A 16,041-nucleotide genomic window follows, 5' to 3' on the forward strand; every position below is an offset into this window, starting at 1 on the left:
AAAGGCAGGAAGAGCTGATAGCAAAGGGAGGCGATTACCTCTGTGCGCGGCTCTGCTTTGTTATCTGGCAGAGCTCCTGTGATGTTTCATCACTCACGCAGAAAGCGGAAATTCAACAGGTGAAGCTGTTCCCATATCAGGTCACCTGTTGGATTCCTGACTGTCAGGTTGCTGTAGAATCAGCAGATGGCCAGAATTAAAGAAACAAATGGTCCGGCCTGCTCTTGCGCTTTTATCAGAGTTAAAACTTAAACTGCTGCGGATCAAAGGAATCGCTACAGGAGCCTGCACAAGAGCTGGCAGCCTTACGGGAATCAAAGCAGAGTAAGGGCTGGCAAAATTTTGCCTTCAAAGGGGAGCCATGTCTAAGAACCTTAAGAAAGCAGGAGAAGGGCAGGCATTGAAGTAAAGGCCAATAGAAGAAAGACAGTCAGGGAACTGAGAAATTGCACAAAACAAATGAAATACTGTGAAAATCCCTTTAACATCTTTAACATCAGCAGTAACATCCAGACCAAGGGACGTGGGTAGCGCTGTGGGTTAAACTACTGAGCCTAGGACTTGCCAATCAGAAGGTCGGCGGTTCGAATCCCCGCGACGGGGTGAGCTCCCATTGCTCGGTCCCTGCTCCTGCCCACCTAGCAGTTTGAAAGCATGTCAAAGTGCAAGTAGATAAATAGATACCGCTCCGGCGGGAAGGTAAACGGCTTTTCCGTGCGTTGTTCTGCTTCGCCAGAAGTGGCTTAGTCATGCTGGCCACATGACCCGGAAACTGTACGCCGGCTCCCTCAGCCAATAAAGCGAGATGAGTGCCGCAACCCCAGAGTCGGTCACGACTGGACTTAATGGTCAGGGGTCCCTTTACCTTTACCTTTACCATCCAGACCATGGGAGCGTCTCAGCCCTGTTCTTGAGTTGGCTGAAAATCTAGAACAGCTTATCTTGTATTCCTTTCTTTGAATTTGTGCCATTTAGGTTTTTAAACCTTTTTGTAAAAGCAGCACTAGAATTTTCACAGCTGAGTCCTCAACCCTTTATTACTGTGCTTTGCTTTCTTCAAGTTGGGCTTTGTTTAAAACTTGCCATTTAGGTTTTCAAACCTTTTTTGTAAATTCAGTATTAGAAACTGTACTTTTGAGTCCTCAATCCTTTATTACTGCACTTTGCTTTACCTAGGTTGAGCTAGGACTAGAATACTTCAGAATTTTTCGGGGTTCTATCCTTTATTTGAATTTTGGTCATTTAAAGTTTATGATTTTTCTATTTCCTTCTGAGGAAACTGAATAGTTCAGTGAAACGAGGTTTGTAGCCAGCATCCCTTTAAGGCTTTGTTCTATCTTAGGTTTTTCTAATTTTTTTCCTTAAGCTTTTTGATTTTTTTATTATTTAGTTTATTTCCATAAGATAATATTTCTAGCCGATTAATTCTTGTTTCAGGGATTTTCACGGTATTTCATTTGTTTTGTACAATTGAAGTAGAGGCAGCAGAAACGTACATGCAGTGGTACCTCGGGTTAAGTACTTAATTCGTTCCGGAGGTTCGTTCTTAACCTGAAACTGTTCTTAACCTGAGGTACCACTTTAGCTAATGGGGCCTCCTGCTGCCGCCGCACCAACAGAGCCCGATTTCTGTTCTTATCCTGAAGCAATGTTCTTAACCTGAAGCACTATTTCTGGGTTGGTAGAGTCCGTAACCTGAAGCATCTGTAACCTGAGGTACCACTGTATTAGGGCTGTGCACCTATTCCAGCTGAATGCCAGATCCTGAGCTGAATCGGGCCAGCTGAGGTTGACCCAGGATTTGTCTGCAACCCAAGATTTGGCCAGAGTTGATTGAGGAGTGATCTGGAGCTGTCAAAGGAGGGGAGGCGGCCCAGCAGAGAGGAGCAGCAGCTTGCAGGCTGCCTGTGTGTGTCTCCTCTTCCCTCCCAAATGTATATTTCATTAGGTTTTTGAGCCCCAGTTAAAAGATTATGCAAGGCTCTAGATTTGGTTTGCGGCTGCTCCGAAGTGCTGAGTAAGGCTCTGAATTAGATTGGGGGGTGGGTGGGCATGCACCGCTGTCATGGACTGGCTGGATGCAGAAAAGATGTGGTGGGAGGTACCAGCTGTGAAACCCCTGGGGGGAGAAGGCTCAGAGCCAGGGGACTGGTGGTGGGACTACGATGGGTGACCAGGAGGTGAAGAGGGAGCAGAATAGGAGGAGGAGGCGTCAGAAGCTGAAGGGGCAACAGGGTTTAGTGAGCAGGAAGAAGCTGGGGCAGAGAGCAGTCCAGAAGCAGAGGCAGAAGCAGAGGCTGGAGAGGAGAAGGGTCATGTGGTGGCCTGGGAATCCCAGCCTGCACAGGATTCCCCTCCTCCAGAACCAGCTGAGCCGGGGCTGGGGGATGAGCCTGAAGGGTCCTCACCTGTGCTGGATCCTCAGGTGCAGGCACCAGCTGAGTCTGCTCTGGCTCCTGAGGTGATGGAGGACCCATTGCCTGCAGGTGCTCCACTCTCAGCCCCGTCAGAGGAAGCTGAGGTTGCCTCTGGGTCCAGTAACCCTCCAGCCTCTCCTGAGCTGCAGAGGCTCAGGGCAGAGAGGCGGAGGGAACTAAGTTCCCGCAGGAGGAGTGCTCGCCTCCAGGCCAGGAGAGGCGAGTCACCTGAGGATCGGGGCCTCCCTATGCCTCGGGGGAGATAAAAGCCAGCCAGCACCAGTCCCAAGTTGCGGGAACAACATCATTGGTTGTCAGTTCCAGCCTGACCCCTGACCTTCTTCCCTGCCGGAGCTCCTGACCTCACCTGACGCCCTGCCCTGCACCCAGCTTCGACTTCTACGGACTGCCTTCATTTTGCACCATTGACCTTGGACTGGACTCGGACCTCACCTCTCAGTTAGCCCCCGGGACCAGCACAGGTCAAGAGGTTGCTGAAGAATCCAGGGAGTCTCCCCCTCCTGCTGTGACCATCTCCCTTCTCCCCTGGTCTCCCAGAACACACAGAGAAATGAAGAGGGTGGAGCAAAGAGAGACCAAGCGAAGGAGCCTTAGGCTGCTGGGAAAGGAACCAGGGGAGGAGTCTTAGAGAGCGCAAGTGCCTCATTGGGGCAAGACCTACTGGGAAGGGTGGCTGAGACTGCTAGAACTGAGCTGTTCTGTTTATTTGAACAAAGAGCTCGCTTTCCTGACTTTGGGTGATTTACTGTATTGTTTCACCCTGACTTCAGCTCCTGACAACAGCCCTAGTTCGCATAGAACTGCCTGCTCCCATAGGAACCTAGGATGCTGCCTTCTGCTGATGAGTCAGACCACTGGTCCAGCTAATTTAGCTCAGAATTGCTTGCACTGACTGGCAGGGGCTCTGCGGGGATTCAGGCTGGGAGTTCCTCCCAGGAGATGCTGGAGATTGAATCCGGTGTTGCTGTACCACTAAGCCATGGCTACACCCCTGTCCTAAAATCCACAGAGACCTTTCCCCAGGTGCTCCCTCAGTCTGAAGCACAGACCGTGGCTATGATGAAGGGGGACTTTTTAGCAGTGCTACTTGCCCCACTTGTGGAACAGTTTCCCTAGAGCCTGGCACCGACGTTGTTATCAACGCAAGGCAAATACTTCCTTGTTCTCCCGAGCTTTTTAATGCCTTCTGACATTTTAAGAACACCTTTTGAAGATAATTTTAGCAGCTTGGAAAGACTGGGTTGAATATTAGCGCCCTTGGTCTTAACAGAAGTTTCTTGAGGTTTTTTTCTTTAAAAAAAAAAACACCCTTAATGAAGTTGTTCAGCATGTTCAATCGATGAGGCTGTTGGATTATGGTCGTTGCTGCCTATCTCCCTAGGTTGATGTGGGATTTCTATATTGAATTTTCTTGCGGTGTTGTTATACCATGCTTTAAATTCTCTTTGAAAACTAATGGCTGTATGTTGCCTGGACAACATAATGTTATCCGAGTGGCATGGCCTCCACTACCTGCGGCAATATATGCCTCTGAATGCCCGTGACTGGGAATGTGCTCAGGTTCTGCTTGCAGGCTTCCCATGAGTCACTGCGGGAACAGGATCCTAGACTAGATGGCCACTGGCCTGATCCAGCACACCCCTCTTACGTTCCTATGGCTATGTGTCCTAATTTAGAGAAGACTGTCCTTGGTTTGAAGGGCCGTCACTGGTCCAAGTCCGGTTTCTTTGTTACATTGTTGGCATCTGTCTGTCTCGAGAGACAATGGAGTGTTCCTCCAGGGGTGAAGTCAAACGGCTGCATGAGCAGCGCCGAAGTGACCTGCCTGGACACAAGCCTGGGCAGCAGGGATGGAGGTCCTGGGCTGGCCAGACAATGGGGTTTGACTCGAACCAATGGATTCAAGTTACAAGGAATGAGATTCCGACTAAACATCAGGAAGATCTTTCTGACAGTTTTTAAAAAGAGAAGATCAGTATTGCCAAGCCAATATAGCTTTCAAAAGACGTCAGGAAGGATTGGGGAATCTTTAAAGAATATTTAGAAAACTATGGAATAAAAGGAAACCTCTTGGCAGAATTAGACTGATCCCTGTATTGTATAAATATAAGTTCGTAGGGAGGTGAAAAGAAATTATATAAGAAATATGTAACTGTGCGGTATAAAGTAAAGGATAGATAAAGTACAGTGAGATTAACTGGAAACCAGTTTTAAATTTCTTCTCTATAAGTTTTATAATTGTGTTCAGTATCAGGAGTATATATGATGATAATTATATTAATCTTCTTGTATCTTATAGTGTGTCAGTTTGTTTGATTTTTCTGTTATTTGTTTGTTTGTTTACTTGTATGCATGTCTGTTTTTTCATAAATGTATTTATTTTAAGTTAATAAAGATATATATTTTTTTAAAAAGACGTCAGGATGGACGGAGGGACCATTCCTGCCAAATCTCTGCTGGCAGGGAGTCCCAATTTTCTGGGGACAGTCCCAGAACTATGAAAGCCATTCCGGTTTTTGATCTGATCTTGGAATGTCCCTCTTGCCCCTAGCGATGCTGCTGCTGCTGAGCTCAAAGAAGAGCAGGAGCCACCACTCGTCCAAGGCAGCAGTTGCAAGGAGACACCCCATTGCCTCTCCATGGCCACCACTGCCAGCCTTCTCTCTTGGGCAGCCTGTAGTGGCTGCTGGAGAACGGGCGAGGAGGAGAGGTCGCTACCATTAAGGCCCTGCCCCATGTGACGCACTGGCTCTGAGGTGCCGGCAGAGGACACGGCTGCCCTGGGCAGGAAGAAAGGAGGAGCAGGGGGGAGTGCAATAATAATAATAATAATAATTTGTTATTTATACCCCGCCCATCTGGCTGAAATTCCCCAGCCACTCTGGGCAGCTCCCAATCGAATGTTAAAAACAATACAGCATTAAATATTAAAAATTTCCCTAAACAGGGCTGCCTTCAGATGTCTTTTAAAGATAAGATAGCTGCTTATTTCATTCACATCTGAAGGGAGGGCGTTCCACAGGGCAGGCGCCACTACCAAGAAGGCCCTGTAACTGGTTCCCTGTAACCTCACTTCTCGCAGTGAGGGAACCACCAGAAGACCCTTGGCGCTGGACCTCAGTGTCCGGGCTGAACGATGGGGGTGGAGATGCTCCTTCAGGTATACAGGACTGAGGCCGAGGAGTCTTGATTTAAAAAAAACACTTTGCCCCCTTCCTAAAATTCATTTATTAGTGTGTGTTTCCCTTTTTGTAAATCTACCAGAGAATAAAATCCAATCAGGATTTCTACGGTTTTCTCAGGACAGTGGAGGGGTTGTGTGCTGTGTCCCGTTGGTGAAGTGGTGGTCACAGTTGCCCTTCTTCTCATAGAAAATGCTCTGTGAGGGCGAGGAAACAAAACATGGTGGAGTCAAGGAGGGTCAGTTGGGGTTGCGTTGTCGTCGTGAGAAATGTCCCTATTTCCATCTGAGGAATATTGAAGGGAATGCAGGGCCTGCTGCCCCAAAGGTGTGGCCCCTCGCAAAGGCTGTTGTGTTGCATCTCAGGGGCATGGGGAACCACCAGAAGTGTCCCCTCAGTGGATCTCAGGGATGGAGAATGGAGCACAAGGGATCGAGTGGTTCTCAAGGTACTGCGAGCCCAAGTTGTTTAGCGCTCTGTGCATTATTGTGGGTTAAACCACAGAGCCTAGGGCTTGCCCATCAGAAGGTCGGCGGTTCGAATCCCCGCGACGGAGTGAGCTCCTGTTGCTCGGTCTCTGCTCCTGCCAACCTAGCAGTTCAAAAGCACGCCAGTGCAAGTAGATAAATAGGTACTGTTGCAGTGGGAAGGTAAATGGCATTTCTGTGCGCTGCTCTGGTTCGCCAGAAGCGGCTTAGTCATGCTGGCCACGTGACCCAGAAGCTGTATGCCGGCTCCCTCGGCCAATAAAGCGAGATGAGCGCCACAACCCCAGAGTCATCTGCGACTGAACCTAATGGTCAGGGGTCCCTTTACCTTACCTTGAACCTGGCCCAGGAGGAAAAGACCACCCAATGCAGCTCTCTCTGCAGCAGAGTAACACATTTGCAGCGATCTGCTCCTGCGAGCAGGTCCATCCACTGCTACGTCAAATCAGCCTCTCTCTTCATCTGCTGCTTTCTTAAGGTGATCAGCAGAGCTTGCAAGTGCCCAGAACTGGCTGGATGCTGATCATCCAGTTCAGTCCATATGGTTCCTTTATTTTTCTATTAAAGATGAGCCGAAGAAGGGGGCGGGGAGAGATTGTGGTTTGTTGATACGCAGGTTGAAAGTGGAGCTGGGACTAAGCTGGCGTTACACCCCTGATTTATTCTTCTCCCTCAATCCAAAGCACCAGTTTGTTTGTTCTTTAATCATACTGAGAGATTGGATTTGATAAGGTCATATGTTCGCCTCAGACTCCACATGGTAGCAATTTAAGGTTTGGTTCAGGAGGCCAGATGGAGTCAAAAGCTTTTCAGAACTCAATGGAGCAAGCAACAATAGCCGAAATCTGTGCTTCCTCTTTTGCATTCCCCCCCCCCAACCTTTTTGGTATGTGGGGATAAATGCCTTTAATGAATACGAAAATGTGGTTGGTGGTTTGCTGCTTCTTTGTCTGGAAACGAAACCCACTTGAATGCCTGTTAATTACACGGCAATTTTCTTTGTTGAGGAGACTGCTGAGCGGTTTGCCTTCATTACAGGCTAACATAATTATCAGATGCTGGGGACAAACAGCAGGGGACAGCCATCTCCATCATACCCTATTTTTGAACTTCCCAGGGGCTTTTGGCTGCCCACTGCTGGGTACTAAGTGCTAAGACTAGATGGGCCTGTCATCTGATCCAGCGCAGCAGTTCTTAAGTTCCTAATGTTGCAACTTTGGGAGACGGTGTATTTTACTCTGCTAAATTTCTAGGTTACGCCAACTCCATGGCTTCCAATAGGACCAAAGCTGCTCAGTTAAAAAAGAAAAGTTTACGCGGCGCATCGTTAAACTATGGAACTCACTGCCACAGGAACCAATGGTGGCTACCACCTTGGATGGCTTTAAAAGCAGATTGGTCAAATTCTTAGAAGAAAGGCAGGATAAGGACAATAATAAATTCAGCTCTGTTTTCTCAGAGCAAACCCTTTGTCCATTCCTTTTAATAGGCCTGCTAATCTGAATGCTGCCTAATAACAATAACAAATATTCTTTATATACTGCCTGAAAACTGCTAGGTCCTGGGTCCAAACATTTTGGGGATTCATAGGGCAGAGTCATTCCAGGGCCCAAAAATGCTTCACTGAGAATTTGCTACCTGCTGTTAAGGTTGCTCACACCACAGGGCAGTTGCCCACAGATCCTGGCAGATCTAGAGCAGGGGTCAGCAAGGCTTACCTCACCTGGGCCGGTTCACTTCAGCAGAGATCCCTCCATGGGCTGGATCATGCACACACGATTTCTGGCATCTGCGCAGGTGCGATTTCCGACGTTGGCGCAGACACCATTTCCGGCATCTGCGCATGCACAGACACTATTTCCGGTGCCATGGAAGCAAGTCACCGCACTGCGCCAGTTTAGCACAGCACGAGGGGATTCGCTGAGGGGGCGGCTCAGTTTGGGGGCCCATGGACCTTAGGTTGCCGACCCCTGATCTCTAGAGAGATTCCCCACTGTCACTTTATTTTCAAGGCAGCATCATACCCCTTTAAACAGTCATGGCTGTTTAAAGTGGTATGGATCCTGGGAACTGCAGTTTGTTAAGGGTGCTGAGAGTTGGTAAGAGACCCCTGTTCCCCCTCCAAGCTATAGTTCTCAGAGTGCTGCAACAGTCAATCGCTCCTCCCAGGGAACACTGGGAATTGTGTTCCTTCCAGTTGACCCAGTCACCTTTGTTGGCACCTGCTTTTTCCCCCTGTCTCGTTTGAATGGCCTTGGGAGAGCCCTATTCCCATTGCTTCTCATGACCATTTTATGCCCCTTTCTAAGGTCCGACAAGGGATGCAGGTGGTGCTGTGGGTTAAACCACAGAGCCTAGGACTTGCCGATCAGAAGGTCGGCGGTTCGAATCCCCGCAGCGGGGTGAGCTCCCGTTGCTCAGTCCCTGCTCCTGCCAACCTAGCAGTTCGAAAGCACATCAAAGTGCAAGTAGATAAATAGATACCGCTCCGGCGGGAAGGTAAACGGCGTTTCCGTGCGCTGCTCTGGTTCGCCAGAAGCGGCTTAGTCATGCTGGCCACATGACCCGGAAGCTGTACGCCGGCTCCCTCGGCCAATAAAGCGAGATGAGCGCCGCAACCCCAGAGTTGGTCACGACTGGACCTAATGGTCAGGGTCCCTTTACCTTTACCATTTGAAGGTCCGACAGAGCACAGTTCCTACTTGGAGCAAGAGCTGAAACCTGAAGTGGTATCTCAGAAACACCATTACCACTAGCTGCAGCCAGCCAGCCTTTCTGGGAAAACTCACAGGTACAGAAGAGCAACATCTTTGTCTCCTAAAATGATGCTACTGTTAAAGGCACAGCTATCAGAGCCAGTTGAAAAGTTGGAGCCTCTTGAAGAAGAAAGAAATCCATACATAAATGCAGCTACATTGTGAGCATAGGAATAAATCTCCCTGTGAGGTATTGATGGTAATCAGTAACTCATTGTTTCCCCCCAATCATTCCTTATCCTTCCCATAATGTGCCCAAGGAAGAAAGTCAGTTCCCCCAATGGGTGTTTTTCTCAACTACATGGTTACGGTAATTGCTCGATTTGCATGCGCAACTCAGGTTTTCGCCTGCTCTGAGCACACCTGTTTCTTCCCTTTTGGCTCTGCTCAGCCAAGGCACAAAACCAAACCGGTGGCGCATCTTTCCTTAGCAACCTTCCAAGAAAGGCCTCCTTCCTGTTTTTCTTAAATAATATATATATATAAGCCATAGTGGCATTAGGCCAGTCAAAGGCTTTTGCGTTGGTCTTTTCCCTTGGCTTCGAGGCGGAGCGGTATATTACAATTATATGAGTTGTGCCAGTAGAATGATGTTCTGTCATGTTGCTGTTGTTGTTGCTGCTTGTTTGTAAGCCGCTTTGGGATTCGTTGAATGGAACGCTGCATAGAAATGCAATCTGTCAAGTGAAAGGGGATGACATGGGACACCTCTAGACTGTCGCCGTTTTCTGCAGGAGGGATACGAGCGTGCGCTCGCCGCTTTGTGCATTTGAAGTGGATTCGAGGGCTCTGCTGCCCCAGAGCAACAAATCCACTCCTTTCTCCCTTCTTCTTTTTAAAACTGCGACAGACTCTTTGTGGTTTGGGCAGTGACAGGGGAAGTGCATTAAAAAGCGTGGGATGAATGAATGATTAACGGAAAGACGGTTTAAACACCCCGCAAGCAAATCAGGACGTATGCTTATTGTCGCTTAAGCGCCCTATAAACAAATTGGAATAAATGCCGAATAAAGACTCGGTATAAACCAACCTCCCTGTAAGCTTGGTACAGGCAAACCCAAAGAACAAGAATCAGGAGATTCATGCACGCACGAACCGACACATCATCTCTCCGCGGTTCACGCATTCTGTCACGCTGAATACCTGGAACATTCTTTGCCCCACTCTGTTCATTAACTTGCATCGTTCCAATCATTCCACATAGAATCACAGCATTGTTGAGTTGGAAGGGACCCTGAGGGTCATCTAGTCCAACCCCCTGGAAGGCAGGAATCAAAACCAAAGAAACCCTGGCAGATAGCCGTCCAACCTCTGTTTGAAAACCTCCAAGGAAAGAGAGTCCATCACCTTCCAAGGGAGTCGGTTCCACTGTCAGAACGACGCTTGCTGTCAAAAAGTCCTTCCTAATATTCAGTCAGAATATCCTTTCCTGTAACTTGAATCCATTGGATTGGGTCCTACCCCACTGGAGCAGCCAAAAACAAGCTTGCTCCATCGTCTGTTTGACAGCCCTTCAGCTATTTGAAGATGGCCATAATATCACCTCTCAGTCTTCTCCGAGGCAAACATACTCAGCCCCCCCCAACCATAAGGCTTGGTTTCCAGAGCCTTGATCATCTTGGTCGCCCTCCTCTGCACACATTCCAGCTTGTCAAGATCCTCCTTAAACTGTGGTGCCCAGAACTGGGCACAGTGATTGCCGCTGAGCCATTGTTAATCTGCCTGCCAAGACCTCAGCGACCGTGCTTCAGCCATTTGCAGAAAACAATTCCCATTCTCTCCCTCAAGTAGATATAGATAAGCTCAACAGAAGCTGCTTTTAGGAATCTGGGACTTGAGTTACTACACCTTGTCCAGTAACACAGGTCCCATTGGCATAAGAAAATAGGCCCAGGGCCTCCTCCAGAATCTTAAAGAAACAGCCTCCCTTAGAATACCATGGAAGGGACCCAGAGGATCATCTACTCCAACCCCTTGCAATGCAGGAATATGCACCTCTCCCATACCGGGGATTGAACCTGCAAGCTTGGCATTGTCACCACGGTGCTCTAACCAGCTGAGCTATGTCCCATCCAGCTCTGCAGTTCTACGGTTCCATTCTATGTTCTCATTTCTTCCTAACCAGAACCTACCTAGGAGGGGGGTTATAATTAGCCTTTCTTATACATGTGATTGGCTCCTGCCAAGGGAGAAGAAATGGCCAGTTCTTCCCAATGAGAAGGCTTAAAGAGGAATTTGTATTCACACACCATTTTTTGAAGACATCATGAGAGCAGGTATCTCCAGGGGGTCCCCACGCCTGGCTGGATGATTCACCAGTCGTATCAGCCTAAAATCCCTCGGAAGCCATCTCCATAGATCGGCTTCTTCTATTTTAATTTATCGCCTCACTATCTTAATAAGGGTATCTGCAGACAGATTATATCTTCCAGGCAGGATTTTAGCAGCTATTGGAACTTTAGGTTTGCATAATCAAAGCGGATTCAAGTGATCTGCCTGCCTAGCACAACAAATCCACTTTAAAACACACACACACAATTTGGTGCATCTGTGTGGGTGGGGTTCTTGAATATTGATTGTTGCTTCTTGTATGAATATGTGAAAACAATTAAATATTGGGGGCGGGGGACCAGATATTATGCGGTTTGGAAAGTGATGGGGAAATGAAGTGAGAAATGTGGGGTGGATGAATGATTGACGGTTGGTTAGAGCATGGTGCTGGTAACGCTGAGGTTGCAGGTTCGATCCCTGTGCGGAACAGCTTCATATTCCTGAATTGCAGGGGGTTGGGCTAGATGATCCTCGGGACCCCTTCCAACTCTACAATTCTATGATTTTATTTTTATTTTTAAACTTTATTCCAAAACCGAAAAAGAATTACAAACATCAAATTCAAAATCCATATTCGTTTTGAAACATAGTTGACTAGATTAAAATATACCTAATTGCTATAGGAAGGGACGCAGGTGGTGCAGGTGGCGCAGGTGGTGCTGTGGGTTAAACCACAGAGCCTAGGACTTGCCGATCGGAAGGTCGGCGGTTCGAATCCCCGTGACGGGGTGAGCTCCCGTTGCTCAGTCCCAGCTCCTCCCAACCTAGCAGTTTGAAAGCACGTCAAAGTGCAAGTAGATAAATAGGTACTGCTCCAGCAGGAAGGTAAACGGCGTTTCCGTGTGCTGCTCTGGTTCGCCAGAAGCGGCTTAGGCATGCTGGCCACATGACCTGGAAGCTGTACGCCGGCTCCCTCGGCCAATAAGAGTCGGCCACGACTGGACCTAATGGTCAGGGGTCCCTTTACCCCTTTACCTTTAATTGCTATAGACTTCCCTTTGCCATATATAAATTTATATAAACTTCTAATATAATATTTCTAATTACGTTGCATTTATATATCTACAATTCTGTGATTATATGGCATATAAACACCCTGTAAACTAATCAGAAGAGATGCTCAGTAAATGCCAAATATAGCCTAACCAACCCATAAGCTCTCTGCATGCAGGTCAGGATGAATGCTGAATAAAGGGGTCATTCGGCAGAACCTTAAATTAGCTTTATTAAATTAAGAGCATCACCTTTGAGTCTGGTGATTAATTACAGCTGTGTTCTATTCCTATCTCATAACAATACCATTTTAAAAAACAAAAGACAAAGCCTTTCGTGATGAGCCTTCCTGGTTGCCTGCTCTTCCCTCTCCACCCCCGCAGTTCCTTGTCGGCCTCTGGCCTCTTTCTCTTTCTGGCAGAGTTATGCGTCTTCAAACCCTCCTGGACAAGCACTGTGCAGAGTCGGTGTTAGGGAACTCAAAGCAGACCATGTCAGATTCTCCCCTTTTATTCTCGCTTCAACCGCGTGCGGTGTAAGGAAAGCCAGAGCACGCTTTTTATTCCTGAATCAACATCGGAGGCACCATTTCCTCCTCCTTTTGAAAAAAGGATTGCTTTTAACCTAAAGGAAGAGCAAGCCTAGTTTTTCTCCATGAGGCATCATGGAATGCAGAACTTCCATGTTCAGACATAGTCAGTGCTCACTGACTACCAATTTGCTGGGGAGCCAGACATGCCCAGAAGCATCTGACTGGTCTCTATTGGAAGCAAGATGCTATGCTGCTAAGGTAACGTTCTGTTCTGACCCAGCAGGTATCCTCTTACATTGTGTAAAGATTTTTTTATCCCGTTCTTCGATTTTTCTTTTTTAAAAAAAGGTTCCCAAGAGTTGCTTATTTTGGAGCCTAAAAAGAGGTTCCTGGGGTGGCTTACAAGTCAATAAAAACAACGCAGTTCCTGCCCACCGTGCTTGCAATCTACAAAGGCACGACATAAGAGGAAAATCGAATTGGGAGGGAGGAGGAAATAAGAAAAACCACATACCTGTTCTTTCCTTACGCGTTTTCCTAATGGCCAGCTGAGATGGAAACAGCTCTCTCTTTTGAGTGGGTGCCTCAACTTGGAAGAGGTAAGGCCAAGAGTGGTGACTAATGCAAAGAACGAACAGGCAATTTCCTTTATGGGCAGGTAATCGCGCTGCATCTTTGCATCAGAATTACTCACTGTCAGATGAGGTCACTCGCTTTGAGTAGGGGCTACAGTCTTGCAGGGAGCCTTGATTTAGTTACCTGCGGCATGTGAGCAGGCAAATGGCTGCTTCTTGCTGAACGAGAGCGATTGTGCCATCGAGGTCACCCAGGTTACAGACTGAGAGACCTGGGGGGACCATGGAGGTCATCCAGTCTGACCCCTTCACTCAACGCAAGATCAGCATTGCCAGATGATGCAATTACAGCACACGCAAGAGATGGCCACCGTCCTTCTGCTGAAATACCTGCCACAGAGGAGGGCCCACTTCCTCCCAAGTCAGCCTGTCCCATGGTCAAACAGGCCCAACCATGGGCGTAGCCAGGATTTCTATTAGGGGGGTGGCCGGGGCAGAACCTCATTTGCTATGTATTTTTTATTGATTTTTATTGGTGGGGGGACAGCTGCCCCTCCCTGCCCCCCCTTGGCTACGGCCACATTGGGAAGTTTCTCTTTGCATTTAGTTGAAATGCAATTTAGTTTTTAGTCCTGCCCTCTGGGGCAACAGAGAACAGCTCTGCTCCATCTTCTTCTGTAATGACAGCCCTTCAGATATTTGAAGGTAAGGTAAAGGTAAAGGGACCCCTGACCATTAGGTCCAGTCGTGGCTGACTCTGGGGTTGCGGCGCTCACCTCGCGCTATAGGTCGAGGGAGCCAGCGTACAGCTTCCGGGTCATGTGGCCAGCATGACTAAGCTGCTTCTGGCGAAACCAGAGCAGCGCACAGAAACGCTGTTTACCTTCCCGCCAGAGTGGTACCTGTTTATCTGCTTGCACTTTGACGTGCTTTCAAACTGCTAGGTTGGCAGGAGCAGGGACCAAGCAACGGGAGCTCACCCCGTCACGGGGATTTGAACCGCCAACCTTCTGATCGGCAAGCCCTAGGCTCTGTGGTTTGGACCACAGCGCCACCCGCTGCTAATTAAACAGTCATGGCTTTCCCCACAGCCTCCTGGGAGCTGCAGTGTGTCAAGGGTGCTGAGAGTTGTCCCTCCCCAATTCCCCTCAAAGAGCTACAATTCCCAGAGTTCCCCGGAAAGTAGAACTAACCATTAAACATCTCTGTGAGGGTCTCCTAGCAACTCTTAGCAGCTTTTACAAACTGTCCAGGAAGCCACGACTGTTCGAAGTCCCATAATGTCGCTTTCATTGTAAAGTGCCTCCCCTTAATCTCTCATCCGAGCTAAACATACCCAGCTCTTTCAAACATTCCTCTAGTGCGAGCCAGGTTGGGACATCCCTAAGTAGGTGATTCGAATCCAGGTCTCCCTGGTCTGAATATTCCATCCTCTCCGCTACCCTGCACTAATCCTCTGGTCTCGTGACCTACCCGCTTTCTCCCTTTCCCTAGATACACAGTGCTAATGCACTCCCTGTTGCCTCTCCCTTCTTCTGCATGGAGCATATAGAATAATTAGTTATATTTAGGGGCGTATGCAGATGGCCGTTTATGAAGTAGCAACTTGTGGGCATCAATCCATACGGGGAGCCACCATCTGCCTGCCCAAGCGCTGAGCTGAGGAGAGCTGTACCGGCTCCTCTGCTTCCCTGGATTCCCTAATTGGTTGCGGAAGTGCGATAAAAACCCTCTCCAGGTGGGCCGGCAGTATGGCTGATCAGCACCCCAAGGGGCTGCCTGCTCACTGAGGAGTAGTTATCAACTTGGGAAATGGCTCTCTGTATTCCCTCTGTGCTGATGCAGTTTGCTTAACCTTTAGAGCATGGGGAGGCAAACTAAGGCCCGGGGGCTGGATCCGGCCCAATCGCCTTCTAAATCCGGCCCACGGACGGTCCAGGAATCAGCATGTTTTTACATGAGTAGAATGTGTGCTTTTATTTAAAATGCACCTCTGGGTTATTTGTGGGGCCTGCCTGGTGTTTTTACATGAGTAGACTGTGTTCTTTTATTTAAAATGCATCTCTAGGTTATTTGTGGGGCATAGGAATTCATTCATTTTTTTCCCCTTCAAAATATACTCCAACCCCCCACAAGGTCTGAGGGACAGTGGACCGCCCCCCTGCTGAAAAAGTTTGCTGACCCCTGCATTAGAGGGTATCTATGTAAAATAACTCACATCACATATGGCAGAATTCCTTCGCCGAAGATTTCCTTCGCCGTGTAAAGATTTTCGTAGTGTACCTGAATTGGCTCCCGAACATTTATTCCAGTGGGCCACTTGAAAATTGCTTAGGGTCTTGGATGATCACTTAACAATGTTTCTGCTTGTTGTAGCAGTTGCAATGTGCTGTGCTAGAGGCGGCATAGTTTTTAATTGTATTTTAAATGCTTCTTTTATTTCTAGCAGGCTGGGCAGCGTTCAGCCCAGCAAACACACAGTGGAACAACTTCCGCTTGGGCAGCTGGACTCCCCTAATCTCTCCTCCTTTCACGTGTGGCCTGTGGCATCCACAGATCTGCTCTGGAGGGTTTGGGGGACCCCCCCAGGACAGATTTAGAGGGGGACCCATTTTTTTAATTGTGTCATAGAATCGTAGAATTATAGAGTTGGAAGGGACCCTGAGTGTCATCCTAGTGCAGCCTTTCTCAACCTGTGGGTCCCCAGATGTTGTTGAACTACAACTCCCATCACCCCTAGCTAGGA

The 16,041-nt window shown here is 48.2% G+C and overlaps 1 protein-coding gene across 1 annotated transcript in view; it reads left to right on the top strand.

Moving 5' to 3' along the window:
• GABBR1 (gamma-aminobutyric acid type B receptor subunit 1) overlaps positions 1-16,041 on the top strand; it is a 186,518-nt gene that overhangs the window by 97,718 nt on the left and 72,759 nt on the right. The window lies entirely within an intron of this gene.

Source organism: Podarcis pityusensis, assembly GCF_964106645.2.
Source record: "Podarcis pityusensis genome assembly, chromosome: 2".
Taxonomy (NCBI): domain Eukaryota; kingdom Metazoa; phylum Chordata; class Lepidosauria; order Squamata; family Lacertidae; genus Podarcis; species Podarcis pityusensis.